General features: G+C 39.8%; 1 pseudogene; it reads left to right on the top strand.

Moving 5' to 3' along the window:
- Positions 1 to 2,337: 2,337 nt before the first annotated feature.
- LOC122660047 lies at positions 2,338 to 21,227 on the top strand (annotated as a pseudogene).
- The last annotated feature ends 1,495 nt before the right edge of the window (positions 21,228 to 22,722 follow it).

Here is a 22,722-nt window from a genome sequence, read left to right on the forward strand (position 1 = left end):
CATGGCCTGCATGAGTGGTGCCCACGCTTCTGCTATTTAAAATATTCAATTTTTCCACTCTGAGCGATTCACTGAGTGATGTGTGCATCGCCCAGTGCATCACCCAGAGAATACAACAAAGCTGTAATTCACTGTGCTTGCACAGGGGCTTACCCAGGGCTTAGGCCTTACACTTACACCTCACCCAGGGTCAATTACACATATTTTCAGGTGTGGGCTCCACATTTATGGAGAGGATAGAGAATACCTGGAGTCCAAGCTGTACATTATGCAGTGTGCAGTACAGTGGCATGGAGCTGCAATCCACCTCCTGGCAGGTATGTAGGTCATTCCTATTGGATCAACTACTAGTGTGATGCTCCACAAAGTGCTTGGATGATCTGCCAGGGTTTCCTGTTCTTCATTCAAATTCCCAGCCAGTCAGGGGCAGGTTTGACAGATATTTTCAAAAAGAGGATTTTGATCAAATTTAAAATTAGGTTAAACTCTCCCCCCTTCTCTTCTCTCCCTCACGTTTCTCTCTCCCTCTCTTTCCTATTTTTTTTCTTCTCTTTCTTCTCTCTCTACTTTTTCCAAAATCTTTTCCTATTTTCTCTCCCTTTTTCACAAATCTCTCATCCCACTATGGTCTTCCATCTCCCTAAAATCTCTCTCTCCTCCTCTCTAGCTCTATCTCTCCTCTCTCTCCAAAAACCCTTGCACGAATTCTCTCTCCCATCTTCACCTAAATTCCTTTTAAAATTCCTCTCTCTTAGGTTTTCTCTCAATCACATGCTGCCCACGGTCTTCCAATTCTCCTAAATCCCATCTTTCCTAAAATCCCTCTCTTCCCAAATCTCTCACTGTTATTTCTCTTCCCTAATATTTTTTTTTTCTCTAAAAGGCTCTCCAGGATTTCTCTTTTGGGATTTTATTTATTTCTCTCCTCTGTCTCTCCTTCCCTCTCTCGTTTTCCTTTTTTTTTTCGATCTCTTTCTCCTCTGCAGGTTTTTCTAGATAGCATTGCGCAAAGAGCAACACCATCGTTAGTTGCCACAACGTCATCTCTACAGCCATTGCCTCTATCAACATTGCTCCAACTCTCTACTTGTGTATTGTGTTTCATTGAAGATCACTATTACTGTTCCCTATCAATTAGCACCATGAGTGGCTATGTTCCCTTTGCCTTTAGGTGTAGATGAACCTTTTATAATTGTTATTTAATTTTTGGTTTAGGCATACTTGATTGTTTGATGTTGAGACTCCATCCCTTTGTGGGTGATTTTAATTGAATTATTTAGTTTAGAGATTGTGCTTTTGTGATTCATATTTTCTATTAAAACATTAGTTTTTATCAAAATTTTGGGTGCACCGATAATAGCTTATAACTGACCGAACTAAGCGTGCTAAGCGTATGCAAAAGATGATAGTGATCGGCAAGATAGGTTATAACTAGGATGAATTAAAATTATCATTATGTGGTTGCATTAGGCTTGTAGCTATAATAAACCGAAGTATGTGCCAGAGTTAAGTAGTCATGTCAAAGGGGATTTAAAACCTAAAGGCTATTTTTCTCATCAATTCTCACTTTGGTTAATTAGTCGTTGATTTAGTTTTAAATTTTGCAAATTGCTTTTAAAAACTACTTTCACATCATTTTAATAAATTTAGCCTTTCAATTCCCCATGGATTCGATCTCTATTTACCACTATTCTAATTAGTTTAATTAGAGTTTGTTTTTTATCTCTTAACGACACTATCAAATTTTGAAAAAAAAAAAAAGCCAACACGTAGAACCTCCATTAATGGCGATTTGAAAAAATCAATCTATACAAATAGATTAAAAATCCAATTCTAAAAATGGGTTTTCAAATGCTCATTAACACTCTCCGCATAAGGAATTGATGTCGGGGCGAAGATAGGAGAGGGAGAGGGGAAGATGGAGCTAGAGCTAATCTATTAGGGGAAAATTTGGAATTGGAGACGACAAGGGAAGGGGTATAAGGAGCAAGAGATGAAGGGAGAGGAAGAGGAAGAGGTAAAGGGAGAAATTACAAAAAAGTTTCTATGTAACATGAGAGACAGAAATAAAATTAAGGGCAAAAAAGGAAGATAAATATGGTTACAATAACGAATTGTGACCACATTGGTTAAAAACAGCTTTACCCTTAAGTGATAGACAGACACATAAACAAATCATTGTGTCATTATAATTTTTGTCTTGACTTCCAAACATAGCCGTAGAGGAGTAACGATGCAATGTAGTGATGCCTTTCTACAAGGAACCGAGGAAGAGCCTTTTTTCCACAAGCACCAAAACAAAGAACCTTCTACCCAAGTAACCCAACCCACAAAAAGTTAGGGAAACAAATCCAAAGATTCACTGCTTCCCAGTTCCCCCCATTTTATAAAAGGAAAGATGTTGGGTCAATATTGGATTCCTCTAGCAATAGGGATCTTTCCTTGGTGGGAAAGATTGGATGGGTTGGTGATTGAGTCCCAATAGGAAACTCAATATTCTTTACCCATGTGTGCTACCAATTTGGGAGTGAGAGGGCAAATCACATATATTCATGAGATTGCTAAAATTCAAGAGGCACTCTCTCATTCTTGGAAAATCGGTGGAGCACTCCCCTCCCTAGAACCGTTCTCTCTTCCTCTCCCTCTCTTGGTGTTCGATCTTAGAGAAAGCTTGGGTTTTGAGAACCCTTGTGTGTGGAGGAGTTGGCTTTATTGTGTGGGAACGCCAAGATTTACATAGTGTGTGGAACGACTGAGAAAGGGCTATCATTGGTTGAAGGTCTTACATCTATGAGACTCTAGGTAACGATCGATTCCCCTGTTGTTCTAAATAATTTAATAGCATTCTCCATTGATAGTATCGATCCTACCATGCTTCCACAAATCTATGATGATCGCCTTCAGTGGCATCAAAGCCTTGCTATCAAATGAAAATGTTTTATTTTTTTGTATCCATTATTACATGTGATGCTCTTAGTTTAGATTTATTAAAAAAAAAAACAAAAACAAAACGGTTTCAAGTTTTTTTTTTTTTTTTAAAGAGGATGGTCCCCTTTTATTTTTCCAATGGGCTGCCCTTGATGGGACAGCAAGCATATTAAAAAAAAAATAGTTTTGGGGTTTTTTTTTTTGAAAGGAGACTCATTGGGGAAGATGGGAGAAGAGATTTTTCTCTTCACCCATCTTCACCATTTTATATAATGGCTTGTTTTATTGTTTTTTTGATAAGCATGTACGTGGTATTGATTAAATCATGATGGGCATTAGATGCTCATGGCCATTGTGACATGTTTAGTCATGGTAATGGTATTTTTATGTGTTTTTTGCATTTTTCACATAAACTATGGAATCTATAATCTTTGAGCATCATGTATATAATGAGGACCATGGTTATGGGATTTAATAATTTATATGCATTAGATGGATGTGTGTGATAGGCATGGCATGGATGTGGTTTTGGATGCAATTATTATTTTTTTTCGTTCTTCTCCCCATCTCTCATGTAAAGGTTATGTAATTCCCCCTCAGGCAGTTTAAATTGGTGGACTGGTTTCCTGAGTTTTATTTATATTTAAAGGGTTGTAATAATTTTAAATTAGTTTAAATTATTTGTGGTAACTGTTTGATGATCATGATAAGATCGAGATCGAGATTTTGATCGTGGATCAAAGATCTTGACGGTTCATTGGTGAGAAGTTTGGAGGAGGGACTTGCTCACTTGGAGTGTCGAAGTTGTCTACAGTTTTGGATTTATTTCCTTGTAATAGTTAGTTGCATCTGCATTAGTGGGAGTGACATATGAGGCTGTGATTACTCCCATCCATGTCTGCACCCATCTCACATGTGATAGGTAGAGAATGTGTTCAGTGGTACATGTACTGCGATCGTAGGCATTAATCCACAAACACCATAATTCTCTCCAAAACTAAGGGTATACACTTGACTTAAGTGTATGTCAATCGATAGGAATGGGCATGACACTCAGGTGGCTAAATCACATTGGAAGTCTAAGTGACGGACAAAATAGTCCACTCAACCAATATGCAAATGATGAACTCTGATAGGCTAAGTCAGGAACATAAGGGTTGATAAGTTCCAATTCCTACCCTATAAGCTAGAGGGAAGCTTAGGGTGTGATTGACCATTGATTGTTCTTACCCCATTTTTCAATGGTTGTCGATCATGCTAATCATTTTTTTTGTACATCATGTAGATTTTATACTATGTCAACCCAAATCAACTATGCTACCCTCATAAAAGACCATATTTTGACCGGCCCAAACTATATTAACTAGAGGAGGAACATCAAGTTACTCCTGACTACAGAAGGTCTGATGTCAATCATTGAGTAAGATGAACCTGAATTCTCATAAAATGAGGACCATGTTGCTAAAGCGGCCTATGAGTTATTTCGTCAGAACAAATATGAGGCCAAACTCTTTTTATTGAACTCTGTGGAAAAGACCATCGCTGATTCTGTTAAGGATTTGTTCTTAACAAAGGATATGATGGAGGAGTTGAAGGAGATGTATGGGAGAGAAGAAAGACATGCCCATCATCAACTAGTGACACTTCTCCATGGCACGAAGATGGCCTAAGGAACTCCAGTTATAGATCATGTGATGAAAATACGAAACTTGTTCCAAGATCTGGAGAACCTTGGGACTTCTTTTAAGCTAAATTATAAGACGGATATTATCTTCTACTCTTTGCCTCAGGATATCTACGGATCATTTATTATTAATTATAACATGAATAAACTTTCCATCGAACTTCCTGAGCTAGGCAACATATTGCAAGAGGTAGAGGCTGTATCCAAAAAATAGAAAGTGTAGGTCTTGACCATAGAGGAGAAGCCTTCTTCTTCTAAGCCTAAGGGTAAGAAGAAGAAGAAGAAGACTAACAATGGGAAAGCCCCTAAGGCTGAGTCAAAGGGAACTCAGAAGAATAAGAAAAAGGAAACTTGTTTCTATTGCCCAAGCTGTGTTAGAATTGGTACACGTGTGTGGCCCCATTAATGTTCAAGCGAGGTATCGTTACGAATACTTCATAACCTTCACTAATGATTACTCTCGTTATGGTTATATATACTAGAGGCTCCGCAAATAAAAAACTTTTGATAAATTCAAAGAATTCCGAGCGAAAGTTGAAAAACGGTTGGATAGTTGCATCAAGTGCCTTCGATCTGATCGAGGAGGAGAGTATTTATCAAATGAGTTCAGGGAGTATCTGAAAGAAGTTGGGATAGTATCTCAGTTGATGGCCCCAGGGACACCTCAATAGAACGGAGTCTCAAAAAGGAGAAAATCGAACCTTGTTGGACATGGTTCGATCCATGTTGAGTTGTTCAGAATTACCGTTAAGTTTTTGGGGTTTTGCACTAGAAACTGCCATCTATATACTGAACAGGGTACCCACAAAATTTGTACCCAAAACACCTTTTGAATTGTGGTATAGGCGCAAGCCTAGTCTCCAACATATCAGGGTATGGGGTTGCATAACACATGTGTGGAAGCAACAGATGGATAAGTTGGAATCTCATACAGATAGATGTTATTTCCTTGGATACCCTAAGACTACAATAGGCTACTATTTCTATGACCCGATGAATCAGAAGGTCATAGTTAGTAAGCATGCAATATTTCTAGAGAATGACATAGTCTCACCGAGATCGGATCTAGTGGTCATAAAGGAAATATCTAATGACCAGCTACCCTCTGCACCCACAGAAATTTCAGCTGACGTACCCACTGAGGAGCAATAGCCTCAAGAGCCTAGATGGAGTGGGAGGTCTATACGACCACCGACTCTTTTGAATCTTCTCACAGAAGAAGATCAAAGTATGGAAGAATTCCACATGGTGTCTGATTGTTCAAACACGGATCCTTATACTTATGTTGAGGCTCTAAAGGGGACTCAGATAAATGGAAGGAAGCAATGCACTTTGAAATAGACTCCATGCATTCTAACCATGTTGGGACTCTTGAGGATTTACCACAAGGGGTGAAAACCATTGGCTATAAATGGATCTTCAAGGGGAAGAGAGGTATGGGTGGAAAGGTGGAACATTTTAAGGCGAGACTGATTACCAATGGATACACTCAGAAAGAGGGTATAGACTATAATGAAACCTTCTCACCAGTAGCGATGATTAAATCCATTCGGATTCTATTATCAATTACTACATACCATGATTATGAAATCTAGTAGATGGATGTACAAACCACTTTCCTTAATGGATATCTTGATGAGGTCATATACATGGATCAGCCAGAGGGTTATGCTTCCCCAGGGGAGGATAACAAGGTATGTAGGTTGTTGAGGTCCATTTATGGACTGAAACAGGCTTCCAGAAGCTGGAACATCCGTTTTGATCAAACTATCAAGGAATTTGAGTTTGAGCAGAACATTGATGAACCATACGTGTATAAGAAAATTTGTAGGGGTGTCGTCTGTTTCCTTATCCTATATGTGGATGATATAATTCGTATTGGGAATGATGTGGAGTTACTTTCATCTGTAAAGATGTGATTATCCAAAACATTCTCAATGAAAGATCTGGGTGAAGCTAGTTACATCCTAGGAATTAAGCTTGTGAGAGATCGTAAGAAGAGGATGTTGGGATTGTCACAATCCACCTACATTGATAAAGTGCTTAACAGGTTCAACATGCAGGATTCTAAGAGAGGTAATATGCCTCTCAGACATGGAATCGGTCTTTCCAAGTCACAATGCCCTCAATTTTCTAAGGATGTTGAGGCTATGAAAAGAGTTTCCTATGCTTCGGTAGTAGGAAGTCTAATGTATGCCATGTTGTGTACTAGACCTGACATTTGTCAGGCTATGGGGATTATGAGCCAATATCAATCCAATCTGGGACAAGAACATTGGACAGCTGTCAAGGGGATCCTTAAGTATCTATGGAGGACTAAAGATTACTTCCTTGTTTATGGTTGTGATTAGCTATCAGTAGTTGGATATACCGATTTGGACTTCCAAACTGACAAGGATGACAGAAAGTCCATCTCTGGGATGGTCTTTATGATTGGTAGTGGTGCAGTGATTTGGAGGAGTGCCAAACAGAAGTCAACAAACGATTCCAAAATAGAAGCTGAGTACTTGGCAGCTAGTGAAGCAGCCAAGGAAGGTGTTTGGCTCAAGAAATTCTTAACCGACTTAGGGGTGCTGCCTAAGCTAATGTAGCAACCCATACCATTGTTATGTGACAACAGGGGAGCTATAGCACAAGCAAAGGAACCAAGAGCTCATCAAAGGAATGAGCATGTGGAGCGGAAGTATCACTTGATTCGTGAGATCATTCAGCATGATGACATAACCATAGCTAAGATTGACATGGCAGATAATTTATCTGACCCTATGACTAAAGCATTATCTCCTATTATTTTTAAGAAACATGTTGGGAATATGGGGTTAAAGTTTATCGGTAATTGGCACTGATGTACAAACTCTTTTTGAATTAATGAATTTAATTTTTGATTTGCATGATCAGTTGTTGAGCTCAGTTGTTGTCCATAGGTATTCATACCTAAAATTGTTCACCATTAGGGACGGGATTGGACATCCTGTCCGGTATGATGGTCACACTGTGTGTGCTTAGGAAGGTTACTTTTCCAAGACACAAGTTTGAGTGTACATACGGTGTGTACATTGGACTAGATCACTTGAGAATTTCATATGTAGTGTACTACCAGTTTATAAAGAAAATGAGATTCTCTTAAGTAGTTCTCGATTGGTCCCTTGACCTGAGGGGTCCTTATCGTTGCATTCAGATGTTGTGTGTTTTGGTGCACCAACGGTTGATATCTCTGTTGGATAACCTAGAGGGAGGTGAATAGGTTATCACTAGTGAATTTATGTCCTTTTTAAAATTTCTTTGAATTAAGCAAGATAGAGAGAAAGAAAATGCGTAAATGAAGAACACACAAGATTTATAGTGGTTCGGCTAAACTTAGCCTATGTCCACTCCTCTCAACCTTGAGAGAATTCACTAGTTACTTCCTTTCAGTACAGTAGGTGGGAAGAACACATTTACAATCTTTTTCTATGGGATAAGAGGATCCCAATCTTTTAAGGATAAGAGGATCCTTGCAATGCCTAAGTACAGTCTAGGCTAATGCAACAATGCTTTATAAACTTAAAAGCATAAACTAAAGAGAATAAAGGTACAATTACCTAGGCAAAGAGTATGATGTGTACTCCTTGCAAGTGCCAAATGATGCGAATGAAATGCTTTCACAATGCAGACCTTCTGTCAAACCCTGCTCCTGACCGGTTGGATTCTTGATTTAAGGGCAAGAACCCCTGTCCAGGCAACCAGGATCACTATGCAGCATCACACCACTTAATGAGATCAATGAGAATACCTTGAATAGGTTTCCCTATATACCTATCAAAAGATGGATAGCAGACCCTTGCAACTGTGCAGCTCACAGCCTGATGTATGACTTGGATCCCAGGTAATCTCTCTCCTCCCCAAACAGTGGGATCCACCTATGTGAAAAGTGTGTAAAATCTCCTATTAGGCATGTGGGGACAATACCCTGACTTAGGGTCAAACCCTGTGCAAGCCCCATTGAATTTTAGCTTGCTGGAATTCTCTGGGCGATGCAGCAAGACCCAGAGACATCGCCTAGTGACTGATTTTGAATATTTTAATGGATTTTATTTATGGGGACCACCCATTATGGTCATGGGAACCCTCCACTGATAGAGGGAATTCTGAGGGACCACCTCATGCCCTCAGTTCACTGTGGACCCCATCAGTGAGCCCAGAATCAATCAAAATCAGTTTAAAAACTGATTTTTAAAAAGGGCCTTCATAGGCAAACATGCCTCAGTGAAAGGGGGGGTCTATAAATAGGGGATGTTAGAGCTCATTAGAGCTTTTCTATCTGTTGGAGAATCCGTGGGAGAGAAGAGAGGAAAGAAGAGAGAAAAGGGAGAAGAAGGAGAAGGAAGAAGAAGGAGGTGCTGCCACTCCCATCCCTGCTGCATCCGAGCCCTCTCTCAGGGTATTTCAAGTATAAAACACCTTTATATGCTGCTGTTCCCTATCCCTTCCTTGCTTTCACTGTGTTTATGCTCCCTGGGCAGCCTAGAATAGCTAGGGTTTGCCCAGTACTGGTCCAGATCTACCATGCAGGCCTTATGCATGGAAGATCTGGAATTTTTATGTAATTTGAGCATTTAGTTATGCTGTTCCTATGGCCAAAACCTGGCTGTGCCCACCTGCACTGCCAGATGGCCCTATTGATCTGTGATTTGGAACCCTAGGTGCAAGCTAGGACTGTAGAGACCAAACCCTAGGTGATTGCAACCTTGAACCCTTGTTATTCATGCATTTCCAGCCCTGCATGTGGCTGAAACCAACTCCCAAGCCTGGCCAAAACCCTATGGCACTATTCATCTAGATTGCTTGGGCAACTCTGGCAGCCTGATGATGGATCTGATGGATGATCCAATTGGACCATTGGGTAGGCCATCTCAGGGGCTACCTAATCCCCCAAACATGCAGAGGATCAAGTATAAGCCTAGCCTGAAAAGCCAAGCCTTGGGAACTCAGCCCAGCATCGATTTGCAGCCTCTGGGCGATGCACTGGGCCATGCAGACATTGCCCAGAGCCAACGCCCAGTAAAGGAAAATTAGCTGGATTGATGGAAAAACTTGGGGGATCTCACCCTTTGACCCCTGGACACTGTGGGAAGGCTGGAAAATTACCAAAAAGCCCTTCCCCACATCTGTCCTTATATGGAAATGTTTTGGAACCCTAGTGGGCCCCGCAGGTAAAGGAAGCCCTGCTGTGCTTGGTCCTACAGTACAAACAAGCTGTGGATAGCACTGTAAACATATTCTGACCTAGGGTCAGGTACAACCATGGAAATGACTATTTTACCCTTTGTGCCACTGACACTAGTTGAGGCACTGGGACAAGAGCCTAAGGCCTAGTGCAAGGCCCAGTGATTCCAAGTGTAACCAACTAAACCCTGGGTCAACCTAGTAAGTTTAGGGTAACCCTAGGACTTCCACTGACAGACTGATAACTTAACATAACAACTTTTGATTTACATTTAGGACCTGATTTCGTGCTCGAGGTCAACAACCAAACAACTGTTGGAACTGAGATTGTGACTGAATACCTAGAGCCAAGTGCAGGTGAGTGAATAATTCTATCATATGTGTAAATGTAATCATGGTCTGATGCCGGCTAATAAGAATTGAATATAATTGTTGTGTTATTTACTTCTGTTCAATTACTCAAATCACTGCATAATGATTGTCTGTTGATCAACACTATGAATTCTTCTATGATGATTGTGAATGTTAGATTAGATGTCGTAGTCGGCTAGGATATGAGGCCCGTGGTATCCCATAGAATGGGATGCGGTTGACACCACTTGACTCATACGAGGCCATATAGACATGGGGCTAGACTTTCATCACCGGTGCTACGCACCCTTGCCAACAGGGGTTAAGGTGTTGGATGCCTGTGGGGGCGACCATCAGAAAAAGAGAAAAGAGAAAAAGAAATGAAAAGAACACCGAAATGGTGCATGAATGTATAGAACACCGAAATGGTGCAAATGGGCTTAAAGCCAGAAAAGAAAAGAAATGGATTGTCCCACGGGTTAATCACAGAGGGCTGGTCGGGCTGACCTTGGTGAATGAATGCGGGAGTTGATTGGTACTCTCTGATAACTCAATGGGTGTATCGCGGGAAGGGGTTAGAAGCCCGCACCAAGGATACATGTATTGGGGAATGTAGTAGCACAGACTTGACTTAGTTGTATTGCTAGGTGGCTAATAATTAATTTGGACTTGCATATTATGTAGGACCATATGAATTGTGAATTGTGATTGCATGTGCATGCATGATTGATGTTATTTACTCACGAGCTCAGTGGGGCTCACACTCTGTTATGCAATATTTTTCTTAGATGATTTTACAGGTGGATGCCGCTGTGGCATAGGCGGGTCATTTCGAGGAGGAGACTTTTGGTTGTTACGATGATATTGGTGTAGACCCTGACGGAGGTCATACTGATCCTAAGCACATTTTTGGTGGTTGATGATGAAGACCATTGAAGTGTGGTCATGATAGCTTTTTGGCTTGGGGACTCCTTTTGGGTTATTTGGAGTTATCCCCGTTCTGACTTGGTTGTTATAGTTTTTCTTTTTCCTTTTTGGGGTTGAGTATGCTCGCCGTGTACATGTTTTTGTATAAAGTACTATACTTATCAAGTTGGTTTCTTTGCTTTCTTTGTGTGTGGGTTGATGGAAAATGTAAAACTTTTATATGTATATATTATCACTGTTTCCCCGTATCGTTATGCTTCCTTTTATTATTGAACTGTAGTTTATCTACTGCACTCTGATCTTGCCTATGGTAAAGAGATGGTTGTAGTTCCATGATCGTAAGCACTGCTTCTAGATTTGTGGGATTTTGGCGAATTAGCGTTATGCAATTCGGGTCACCTACCCAGTCCTCCTAGGGGGTGGTTTGGGGTGTGACACCTTCTATAAGAATTATTCTTTAGAGAGTTAGCTTGGGAAGGTCCTTTAAGCTTTGAAGTAAAACCATGATTGAAGTAGATGTAGACAAAAGACTTCAATGATGAGAGCAATTAATCACTTTTCACCTTTCTCAAAAGTTAGATTTTGAACTGTAGTGGATAGGTGAAAAGGACTAACATGTTCTCTATTTATAGGCTCATTAGTGGCTTTTAGAACATATGCAAAATGTGCTCTAACGGATCTATTTTTTACCAATCCGGTCGACCTGAAGATTGATCCGGTCGACCGGATCATAGCCGTTAGAGAAACTAGATGTTTGAAAGCCAAAACAGCATCCGATCGATGTCCGATCGACCGAATCATCGTCCCACTTGATCCGATCGACCGGATCATATATGGGAACTTACCAGTAAGGTTGTTATGAATCCCAGTTGATGCATACCCTGAGATCCGGTCGACCGAATCATAGATCGGATCCCAATCTTAGCTTGGATTTGACCATTTGACTGAGGGGATTGGTCCGGGACTTTTTCCAACTAACTTTAATCCATTTTAAGGTCATAGGGGGTTTAGTTATAACCTCCTAAGGTCTCTAAATGATGCAAGTGATATTTAATTTATGCAAATGCAATACAAGCATGTGAGTGTTCTATGTATGTGCATATGAGCATCTTGTCTTTCTTGCTTTACATGACGCTCTTCAGTCTTCAAAAGTTATTTTGATATCTTCTATGCTTAACTAGCTTTGTCACGTCTTCAAGGTCTTGAACTTCAATGGTCAGTTCTTGAACTTCTTTTACTTTGAGCCTTCTTACTTTGTGCCTTCTAGTTTTGTGACAACAGGCCTCTAGTTTTGTGACTTACTGGCCGGTTGTCACAAAGACATACACAAGACCATTTCTAATATGTTTGTAATCAACAAAACACTTACGCAGGTAGGGTAGAATTCCCCAAAAATCTCCCCCTTTTTGATGATGACAAACATATGATTTGATAGCAATATATAGCATAACAGTTTTAAAGTTGTCAAGAGCATACATCATAATCATATCCATCACATTATAGTCGTAATTATAAGTTCAAATCAAAAACCAAATCTATCACATTCCTAATCATCATATCTTCTCCCTCTTTGTCAACAACAAAAAGGAGTAGAGAAGGCTCCCCCTGCAATATAGAGTCACATGAAAAATGTAGAATAATTGCAGCCAATATGATTGAAATTGAAAATGAGGCAACCACATAGTTATAAAAGTCTAAAGAAAGGAATTCATAAAGTCTTAAACTTCTAATACTAAATATTCCAAAGCACTCTCCCCCTAAAAAAGTGCAGGAGTTTAAGGTCCATGCTAAAAGTAAAGTAGTTTAAATATTACAACCCAAATGTTTCTTAAGAGATCATAAGTGAAGAGAACTAATCATCTGCAGGAGGGGTAGAAATGTGGAAATGCTGGGTAATCATTCATAGCTTAGCCATAATCTCCTTGTTGTCTCCCCAAAGTGCTGTGAACTGATCATCAAACCCCTGTAGGCGGGAGTCAAGCTTCTCCTGGTACGCAGCAAACTCAGCCCTGGTTACATATTCTTCATCCTCACTATCTTCATCATCAGAAGCATCACTGTCAACAAAGGACGAAGAGGCTTGCTTGCGCCTAGCTTGACAACCCGGAGGAGGAGGAGGAGCATCAGATGCACTAGTAGGAATAGCCATCTTCTTCAAGGTAGAAGAATCAATTGCAGTAGGATTTAAAGTTGGAACTTCATCGGAGAGATCAATTTCAAAATACTTGAAGATAACAGTCAGGAGACGACTATATGGGAGGCTACCCTTGGAGTTTCTCTCAGCAGCCAACTCCATGGTCTTCATAATCACATAGGGAGGACAGATTTGATGGGTATTTGTAATGCACCAAATCAGATATGCTTGGAAACGGATAACGACATCTCTATGCCCACCAAGAGGGAGAATGTTATAAGTAAGAATTAGATTCACCACCCTTGGGATATCTCCTAGATGAATGGCGGTAAGGCCCTTTGTTTCACCCAAATAATTCTTAAAAATTGCTCCATAAATTTCATCAACATTCATAATACCTTCTGGAGAAGTTTTGGTATGGAGATACTTGCGGTCTCCAGAGTCATCAACTCCAATTATTTGAGCAAGTTCGACAGTGTCAAAGGAGATGTGTTTTCCTTTAACAAGAGATGTGATGGTATAGTCCCCTTCAACACCAACCACTTGTAGGTTGCAATAAAATAGTTGCACAAGTCTAGGATAGGCCTTCTCTTGGGGGTAAAGAATAGAATCCCAACCCAACATCTCAAAGAAGGTATTAATCTCACAAGGAAGAATGTTGTTGAGTTCAGTGATACTTACAAGCCTTTCCCTAATTAGTTTCTTAAGTTGAAATTGCTTCCACCAAATCGAAGCCTCCTTAGAGATGAACAAAGTCCCATCATATGCATCCTTCTTTGAAGCAACCGTCTTTCTCTTCTTTGAGGATTCTACTTTGGAAGCCATTGAGAACAAGGGTTTTGGAGAAATAGGGTTTTGAAGAGATTTTGGGAAGAGAAGAAGAAAAACCTAAGAGATTTAATGGTGAAAATGAGTTTGGATCACCAAAAGAGTAAGAATCTTAAAGGGTTTTGCAAGATTTTGCCCTAAAAACTCAAGAGAGGGGTTTTGGAGGGAAGAGAGATGGGTTTTGAGAGAAAAGAAGTGAGTTAAATGACCCATAGACAGGGTTATAAAATCATTCTGTCCGCGATCCGGTCGATCGGATGACTTAAAATCTGCTTTTTAAGCCGGTCAACCCCAGATTTTGATCGTAAGACCTATTTGGGCAGGCTCAGGGGAAGTAACTCAATTAAAAGGGTTACACATACCTAATTCACGTCAAAGATTGCAGAAATGTTCTTCGGACAGAAGTTTGGTGAAGATGTTAGCGACTTGCTTTTCAGTCTCAATATGTTTGAGGACAACTTCACCCTTTTGGACAGTGTCTCGAAGAAAGTGATGGCGAACATCTATATGCTTTGCTCTTGAGTGAAGAATAGGGTGTTTACTCAGATTGATGGCGCTAGTGCTATCGCAGAAAATTTTGAAAGAATTGAATTGGAGTCTATAATCTTGAAGAGTCTGACGCATCCAAAGGATTTGGGCACAACACCTACCAGCTGCTATGTATTCAGCTTCGGTAGTTGAGAGTGCCACACATTTTTGCTTCTTGCTGAACCAAGAAACGAGACAAGATCCAAGAAAATGGCAAGTACCACTTATGCTCTTACGATCAATGTGACAACCTGCAAAGTTAGCGTCAGAAAAGCTAAGTAATTCAAAATCATTGTGCATTGGATACCATAATCCTATATCAATGGACCCTTTTAAATATTTAAAAATTCTTTTAACTGCACTCAGATGTGATTGCATAGGATTAGCTTGAAATCTAGCACATGCACAAACACTAAATATGATATCTGGTCTACTTGCAGTTAAGTATAACAAGCTTCCAATCATACCTCGAAAATGAGTAGGATCAACTGGGGTTCCATTCTCATCTTTTGAGAGAGTTATTGAGGTACTCATGGGAGTGTTAGAGGCCTTTTGGGAGTTAATGTCAAATTTTTTTAACAATTCTTTAATGTATTTTGATTGATTTATAAAAATCCCATTTTCAGTTTGTTTGATTTGAAGACCTAAAAAGAAGTTGAATTCACCCATTAAACTCATTTTAAACTCATTTTTCATGCAATTACTAAATTCAATACATAAAGATTCATCAGTAGCACCAAATATAATATCATCTACATATATTTGCACTATAATTAAATTAGAGTCCTTACGTTTAACAAACAATGTAGTATCTATCTTACCAATGGTATAAGCATTTTCAATCAAAAATATCTTCAATCTATAATACCATGCTCTTGGTGCCTGTTTAAGCCCATACAAAGCTTTATTTAATCTAAAGACATGATCAGGGAGAGAAGAGCTTTCAAAACCTCCTATGTTGATGTTTCCAATGCCGATTATCTTTCCTTTGCCATTATCTCCAAAGGTCACCCATCCTCCATCATATTTTCTCAACTTTGTAAATAACTTGGTATTAGTCGTCATATGCTTGGAGCATCCACTATCGATGTACCATTCCACTTGTCCTTTGCTCTTCAATCATACCTACAAAACAAAGTTTACCCATGCATTGGTCCCCATAATCTCATGGGTCCATTGTTGTTAGAGTTGAGAGATTCCTTAGGTACCCAAACTTTCTTGTATATAAGATTCTTGTTTGGACTATAATTGGTGTCTGGAACATAGTTCTTGGGTCGTTGGTACCTAGGGTCACAAATGTCAAATGGAGATGGTGCCCTTTTCTATCTTTGTGATCTTTCCCAATCAAAGGAGTTTTGAGTCCTTCTACCTCTTTGAAATCTTTGATGATCATAAGGTCTATATGAGTTATACTTCATATATGGCATATGGTTTAGTTGAGGTCTATAGCTTCTTTCCATTGAATATGGAGCATATTGTCTATGATATTGTCCTTGGGGTCTTTGAGGTCTTTGAGGAACATATTCTCTTTGGGGTCTATTCCTTCTTTGAAAGGTATATTGAAATGCATGATGACGTTGATTTTTATACCTTTGATTGTTGTATTTTTTATTTCTTGAAGAGGGTGCATGAGAAGTTGATGTTTGACCTTGATATGTTCTTCCCTCTACCACCTTTTCTTTACGTTTGGCATGGTATGGGATTTTCCCATTATAGCCTAGTCCCTCCTTGTCTTGTGGTGATTTTTGAGGTGTACCAAGAAGAGTATCCAATGATTTTTGGCCCTTGGTGAAGGTAAGCAAGGCCATAATCAATTCCTCCTTTTCTCTTTCAAGTTTGGCAATGTAAATGCGAAGGTCATCTATTTTGTTATTTGGCTCTATCACTTCTTTCTCTAAAAAGGAGTTTCAAGCTTCAAGTTTATGGCTAGCCTCATAGAGAGCTTTAAATCCCTTTTCAATATCATTCTCATCAATGTCATCCGTATCTATTTCTTCAATAGAATCACTATATTTAGAATTAGAAGTGAGATAGGCTGAACTTACCTCTATGTCCTCTTCTGTTGCCATGAGGGTTAGATTTGTGACCTCTTCATCAGAATCTCCACTACTTCTTCTTCACTTGAGTCCCATGAGATTTCAGTGGCATATGCTTTCTTCTTATCTTGTCCTTTTGGGTACTCAGTTCTGAAGTGTTCGGGCTTTCTGCACTCATAGCAAACAATATCTTTCTTAGAAGGAAGAGGTTTGTCTTTGGTAGGATTTTTACCTTTGCTTGCTTGTCCCTTATTAAAGTATTTGCCTCCTTTCTTTTTGAGGAATTTCTGGAATTTCTTTGTAATAAGTGACATCTCTTTTTCTAAAAATATAACGTCATCTTCTTCATTGCTCTCTTCATCAGATGCATTGGTGGTCTTGAGAACTATAGACTTTTTCTTTGGTTCTTTTACTTCTGACCATATATCGTCTTCATTTAGCTCGACCTCGTAGTGAGTAAAGATCCAAGCAATTCATCCAGGCTCACTTTAGCTAGATCCTTTGCTTCCTTTATTGCTGTGACTTTTGGTCTCCACTTAGAGGGAAGTGACCTGAGAATTTTTCTTACATTTTTTGACTTGGTGTATGTTTTACCCAAGCTCTTCAACTTATTGGTAATGTTAGTAAAACGTAAAAACATACTTGAGATACTCTCATTTTCTAACATTTTAAACAATTCATACTCATGCACAAACTCATCAATTTTAGATTCCTTTACTTGTGAGGTTCTTTCATATGAAACCACAAGTGTGTCCTAAATCTCTTTAGTCGTTTCACACATGGCTATTTTATTAAATTCTGAATCAGTCAAGGCATATTGTAGGAAGGTGATAGCCTTGAAATTATACTGAATTTTCTCCTTTTTAGCAGGAGTTAATTCAAAGGTTTCCTTAGGAACACTTTCACCTTCTACAATCTTAGTAAAAGAATAAGGTCCATGTTCAATTACATGTCAAACCTCAAGATTATGGGCAGATGTAAAGTTCCTGAATCTAATCTTCCAATATGGAAAATTATCTCCATTGAACAAGGGAGGTCTAGAGACATTCAGTCCCTCAAGAGGATTGGTATAATGAGATCCCATAAATCTTTTAGTCTCAAATAAAATAAGCTCCCGCTTTGATACCACTTGTTGGATAACCTAGAGGGGGGTGAATAGATTATCACTAGTGAAGTTATGTCCTTTTTAAAATTTCTTTGAATTAAGCAAGATAGAGAGAAAGAAAATACGCAAATGAAGAACACACAAGATTTATAGTGGTTCGGCTAAATTTAGCCTACGTCCACTCCTCTCAACCTTGAGAGAATTCACTAATTACTTTCTTTCAGTACAGTAGGTGGGAAGAACACATTTACAATCTTTTTCTACGGGATAAGAGGATCCCAATCTTTTAAGGATAAGAGCATCCTTGCAATGCCTAAGTATAGTCTAGGCTAATGCAACAATGCTTTATAAACTTAAAAGCATAAACTAAAGAGAATAAAGGTAGAATTACCTAGGCAAAGAGTGTGATGTGTACTCCTTACAAGTGTCAAATGATGCGAATGAAATACTTGCACAATGCAGACCTTCTATAAGAATTATTCCTTAGAGAGTAAGCTTGGGAAGGTCATTTAAGCTTTGAAGTCAAACCTTGATTGAAGTAGATGTGGACAAGACTTCAATGATGAGAGCAATTAATCACTTTTCACCTTTCTCAAAAGTTAGATTTTGGACTGTAGTGGATAGGTGAAAAGGACTGACATGTTCTCTATTTATAGGCTCATTAATAGCCTTTAGAACATGTGCAAAATGTGCTCTAACGGATCTATTTTTATCAATCCGGTCAACCTGAAGATTGATCCGATCGACCGAATCATAGTCGTTGGAGAAACTAGCCGTTTGAAAGCCAAAACAGCATCCGATCAATGTCCAGTCGACTGGATCGTTGTCCCACTTGATCCAGTCGACCGGATCATATATGGGAACATACTAGTAAGGTTGCTGTGAATCTCGGTCGATGCATACCCTGAGATCCGGTGGATCGGATCACAGACCAGATCCCAGTCTTAGCTTGGATTTGACCGTTTGACTGAGGGGATTGGTCCGGAACTTTTTCCAACTAACTTTAACCCATTCTAAGGTCATAGGGGGTTCATTTATAACCTCCTAAGGTCTCTAAATGATGCAAGTGATATTTAATTTATGCAAATGCAATACAAGCATGTGAGTGTTCTAAGTATGTGCACACAAGCATCTTATCTTTCTTGCTTTACGTGACGTTCTTCAGTCTTCAAAAGTTCTTTTGATATCTTCTATGCTTGACAAGCTTTGTCACATCTTCAAGGTCTTGAACTTCAATGGTTAGTTCTTGAATTTCTTTTACTTTGAGCCTTCTTACTTTGTGCCTTCTAGTTTTGTGACTTACTAGCTTGTTGTCACAAAGACACACACAAGACCATTTCTAATATGTTTGTAATCATCAAAACACTTATGGAGGTAGGGTAGAATTCCCCAACAATCTCTCTGACTATATATCGGTGCACTGGATTCACAGTGTCTAACTGTATTCGAAAGAGATGCCCAATATGGAATCCACAACCCATACATTGAGAATATGTTGAGGAGAGTATTCTATACAAGATTGGATACAAATCCGGATCCGGGGCGTTTTTGAAATGTTTTTAGATATATATATTTACAAACCATTATCTATTTTCTTGAACATTTTGTTTGAAATATTTTATCGGTTCATTGAGTATTGACAGTCTCAAACACATGTCGTATATTGAACCATGCAACATTATTTTGTGGGGGACTAATGCGTGTCTTAACTACTTACCTTGGATATTGATTGTTACACTCTGCTTGGCATCTTTGGCGATTGGACACTTTAGAAGCTGAGTAGAATCCCATTACAATCTTACCCCTTTCCTTTCGGTTCCATTCATTTACGCAGCACGGTTGATCATGATTTCCTTTTCATGATCCTCTTGTAAGATTGGATCTTACAATAGGATGGAGAAGATTGTTAGAAAAGGAAAGATGTTGAGTCAATATTGGATATTGGACCCAATATTGGATTCCTCTAGCAATAGGGATCTTTCCCATGGGTTGGTGATTGAGTCCCAATAGGAAACTCAATATTCTTTGCCCATGTGTGCTACCAATTTGGGAGTGAGAGGGAAAATCACATATATTCATGAGATTGCTAAAATTCAAGAGGCACTCTCTCATTCTTGGAAAATCCGTGGAGCACTCCCCTCTCTAGAGCCATTCTCTCTTCCTCTCCCTCTCTTGGTGTTTGATCTTGGAGAAAGCTTGGGTTTTAATAACCCTTTTGTGTGGAGGAGTTGGCTTGATCGTGTGGGAATGCCAAGCTTTGTGTAGTGCATAGAACGACTAAGAAAGGGCTATCATCGTTTGGAGGTCTTGCATCTGTGAGACTCTAGGTAACGATCGATTCCCCTATTGTTCTAGATAATTTAATAGCATTCTCCATTGATAGTATCGATCCTACCACTCTTCCGCGGATCTATGATGATCACCTTCAGAGGTCCAAAGGCCTCTCTCTCCAAAAACTACTTCTGATAAGACCAGAAACCCCTCTCTCTCTCAAAAATTTGCTTCTAATGAAACCAGAGAACCCCCTCCACCTCCTCTCCCAAAAATTGAGCACATGCTGTCCGATCATCGACCGTGTCCTCTCTGGTGGCATTCCATGCAACTCTATTATCGAACTCGTCATCGAGAGCATTTGTGGCAAAACTCAACTTTGTCTCCAACTCCTCCTCTCTGCTCAGTTCCCCATATCTCATGGAGGCATCAAAGCTTCCTCTCTCTACATCCACTCCGAATTCCCCTACCCCCTTCGCCGCCTCAAACAACTCTCCCTTTCCTTCCGCTCATCTCACCCTCACCTCTTTCCCTCTCAAGATCCATGTGATTTCATCTTTGTTCGTGCGATTCAATCTGCTGAAGAATTACTTGTTCTATTAGACAGAATCATTGCTTTGCTCACAGACCCACCTTCAAAATTGCCTATGAAGTTGATTGTGATCGATTCGATAGCTAAAACTCTTTCGTTCAGAATTTGAGAATACCTCGGATGATCTCAACCGAAGGTCGTCTTTGTTTTTCAGGATTTCAGGGAAGTTGAAATGGTAGGCGAAAAGGTATGGACTTGCTGTTGTAGTTACGAATCACGTTGTCGATTTTATGGCTTCTGATGATGTTAATGGACTGAGAGTTGGAAATCTGAGGTGCTTGTATTCCTCTGGAAGATGGGTTTGTCCTGCTTTGGGGTTGGCCTGGGCAAACAGTGTAAATTCAAGGTTGTTCTTGTCGAGGAACGATGAGATTGTTCATAATGATTCAGGGTTAGAGGATGGAGGAGTTGGTTGTTCAGGTGCGTTGAGGACTAGAAGGAAATTTCAGGTCGTCTTTGCACCCCATTTACCAGAAGCTGCTTGTGAGTTGGTGATTGTGAAAGAAGGGATTTTTGGAGTGAACATGTAAAGATTCTTTTAATTCTCTTTTATCTATTTTGGTTTTTGGATTTTAAGGAAGCTGTGGCTTGGTTTTCTGAGATATGAAGCTCAATAGCATGCTGAATGTATCTTTGTTTATGCCTGTTAGGGATTCATGCATTCTATTCCATATACAAAGAGGTTTAGGGATTACCTGAACCGAATGGAATCGCAGCGGAAGAGATGATCGAACATAGCTTGCAGTTACGGCACTTCACGATCACGATAGGTTTCTCTCCGCGAGAGAACTCCATACCACAAAACCCTAGGAAACTGAATGGAAATCCTAGGAAAAACACAGAACTTGAAAGAGAGGGAGAGAGATTCTAATTGTGTTACTATCTTAGGGTTTGAGCCAAATAACATATTTATAGGCTAAACCCCTTGGGCACCCCCACTAATCCGATTCCCTCTGGGAATCTAAACAAGGGATAAGAAGGGGGGGAAGGGATCGATCACTTAAGTAATCGTTCTTCCCTCTCTCATCTTGGGCTTGCAATTAGCCCCCCATGTGGGCGATCAAGTTGGGCCCAAAGCCCATATCTTATTACATCTCCCACTCGCCCACATAGGGTGCATAAGTTTAATTATGCATTCAAGTTTCTCTCATTCCGTGTTTATCCTTCATACAAGAAATGGGGCGTGCGACCTGACGAGATGATACAGGCGAGGAGTACTATATCAAACTTCCATCTAGCCAACATACTACATCACTCTCAAAAAAGTCTCGAAATACCCCAAACGATCTACTTACACCCGATCTAACACTCTCGACCCCTCATGATGAGCAGTGTTAATCCTTAGTATGTAATGTACTCATGACTGCGTCGATCACAAATACGACACGTTGCCTGGGCAATGAGTCACATAACAAAGGTGTAATGTCCAATGGTTTTCCTTGAGCCCCACATGTCAATCCAAATATCCCCAACAACTTTCCCAATCGCTTCCCGCTGGACCACATCATCCATGGTCCTAAGGAGAATGTCAAAGTAGTGTCATTGGGTGTATTTTTCATGACATTGTCTCAGGTAATAAGGGTACTGCAGGATTAATATAATCCATGTGGCCCATACAGTGACAAAGCAGGGATCCATTCGGTCACTCTCACTATTGGTCGTCATGAGCACATGCAGTATGATGTGCATGCTATGGTGTAACTCCCACTAGGGTGGGCATGTCACTTGTAATAAATAAATGCCATATAGATCTTAGTCTAGTCGCTACTCTAAGCACCTAATCTGAGTCTGTAGCGCCATCACCCTCATGGTTTCTGCCTAAAACCTCACATCTGGCTTCTAACAGGCTACTTAGAAGTGTAGTATCTTCCAAGTTGGACCAAGTAAAGGTCTCATCTTAGCTCTAACTAAGGCGCCATAGAGCACACATGCTCATGGGCTCATCTTGCTCGCTACACCTCAGCGTCGAGGCGAATCACCCGTGTGAGTGGGTCAATTCTATGCCTGGTGACATCTTTACAAACAATGAATGTATGCACACAAGATTACTCAAACAAATATATGAGCATTAATAAATGTAAGAGGAATACAGATAAATGTCCATCACAAACAAAGTGTTCCCAAAGCAAATAC

This window comes from Telopea speciosissima, chromosome 4 (genome assembly GCF_018873765.1).
Source record: "Telopea speciosissima isolate NSW1024214 ecotype Mountain lineage chromosome 4, Tspe_v1, whole genome shotgun sequence".
NCBI classification, from domain to species: domain Eukaryota; kingdom Viridiplantae; phylum Streptophyta; class Magnoliopsida; order Proteales; family Proteaceae; genus Telopea; species Telopea speciosissima.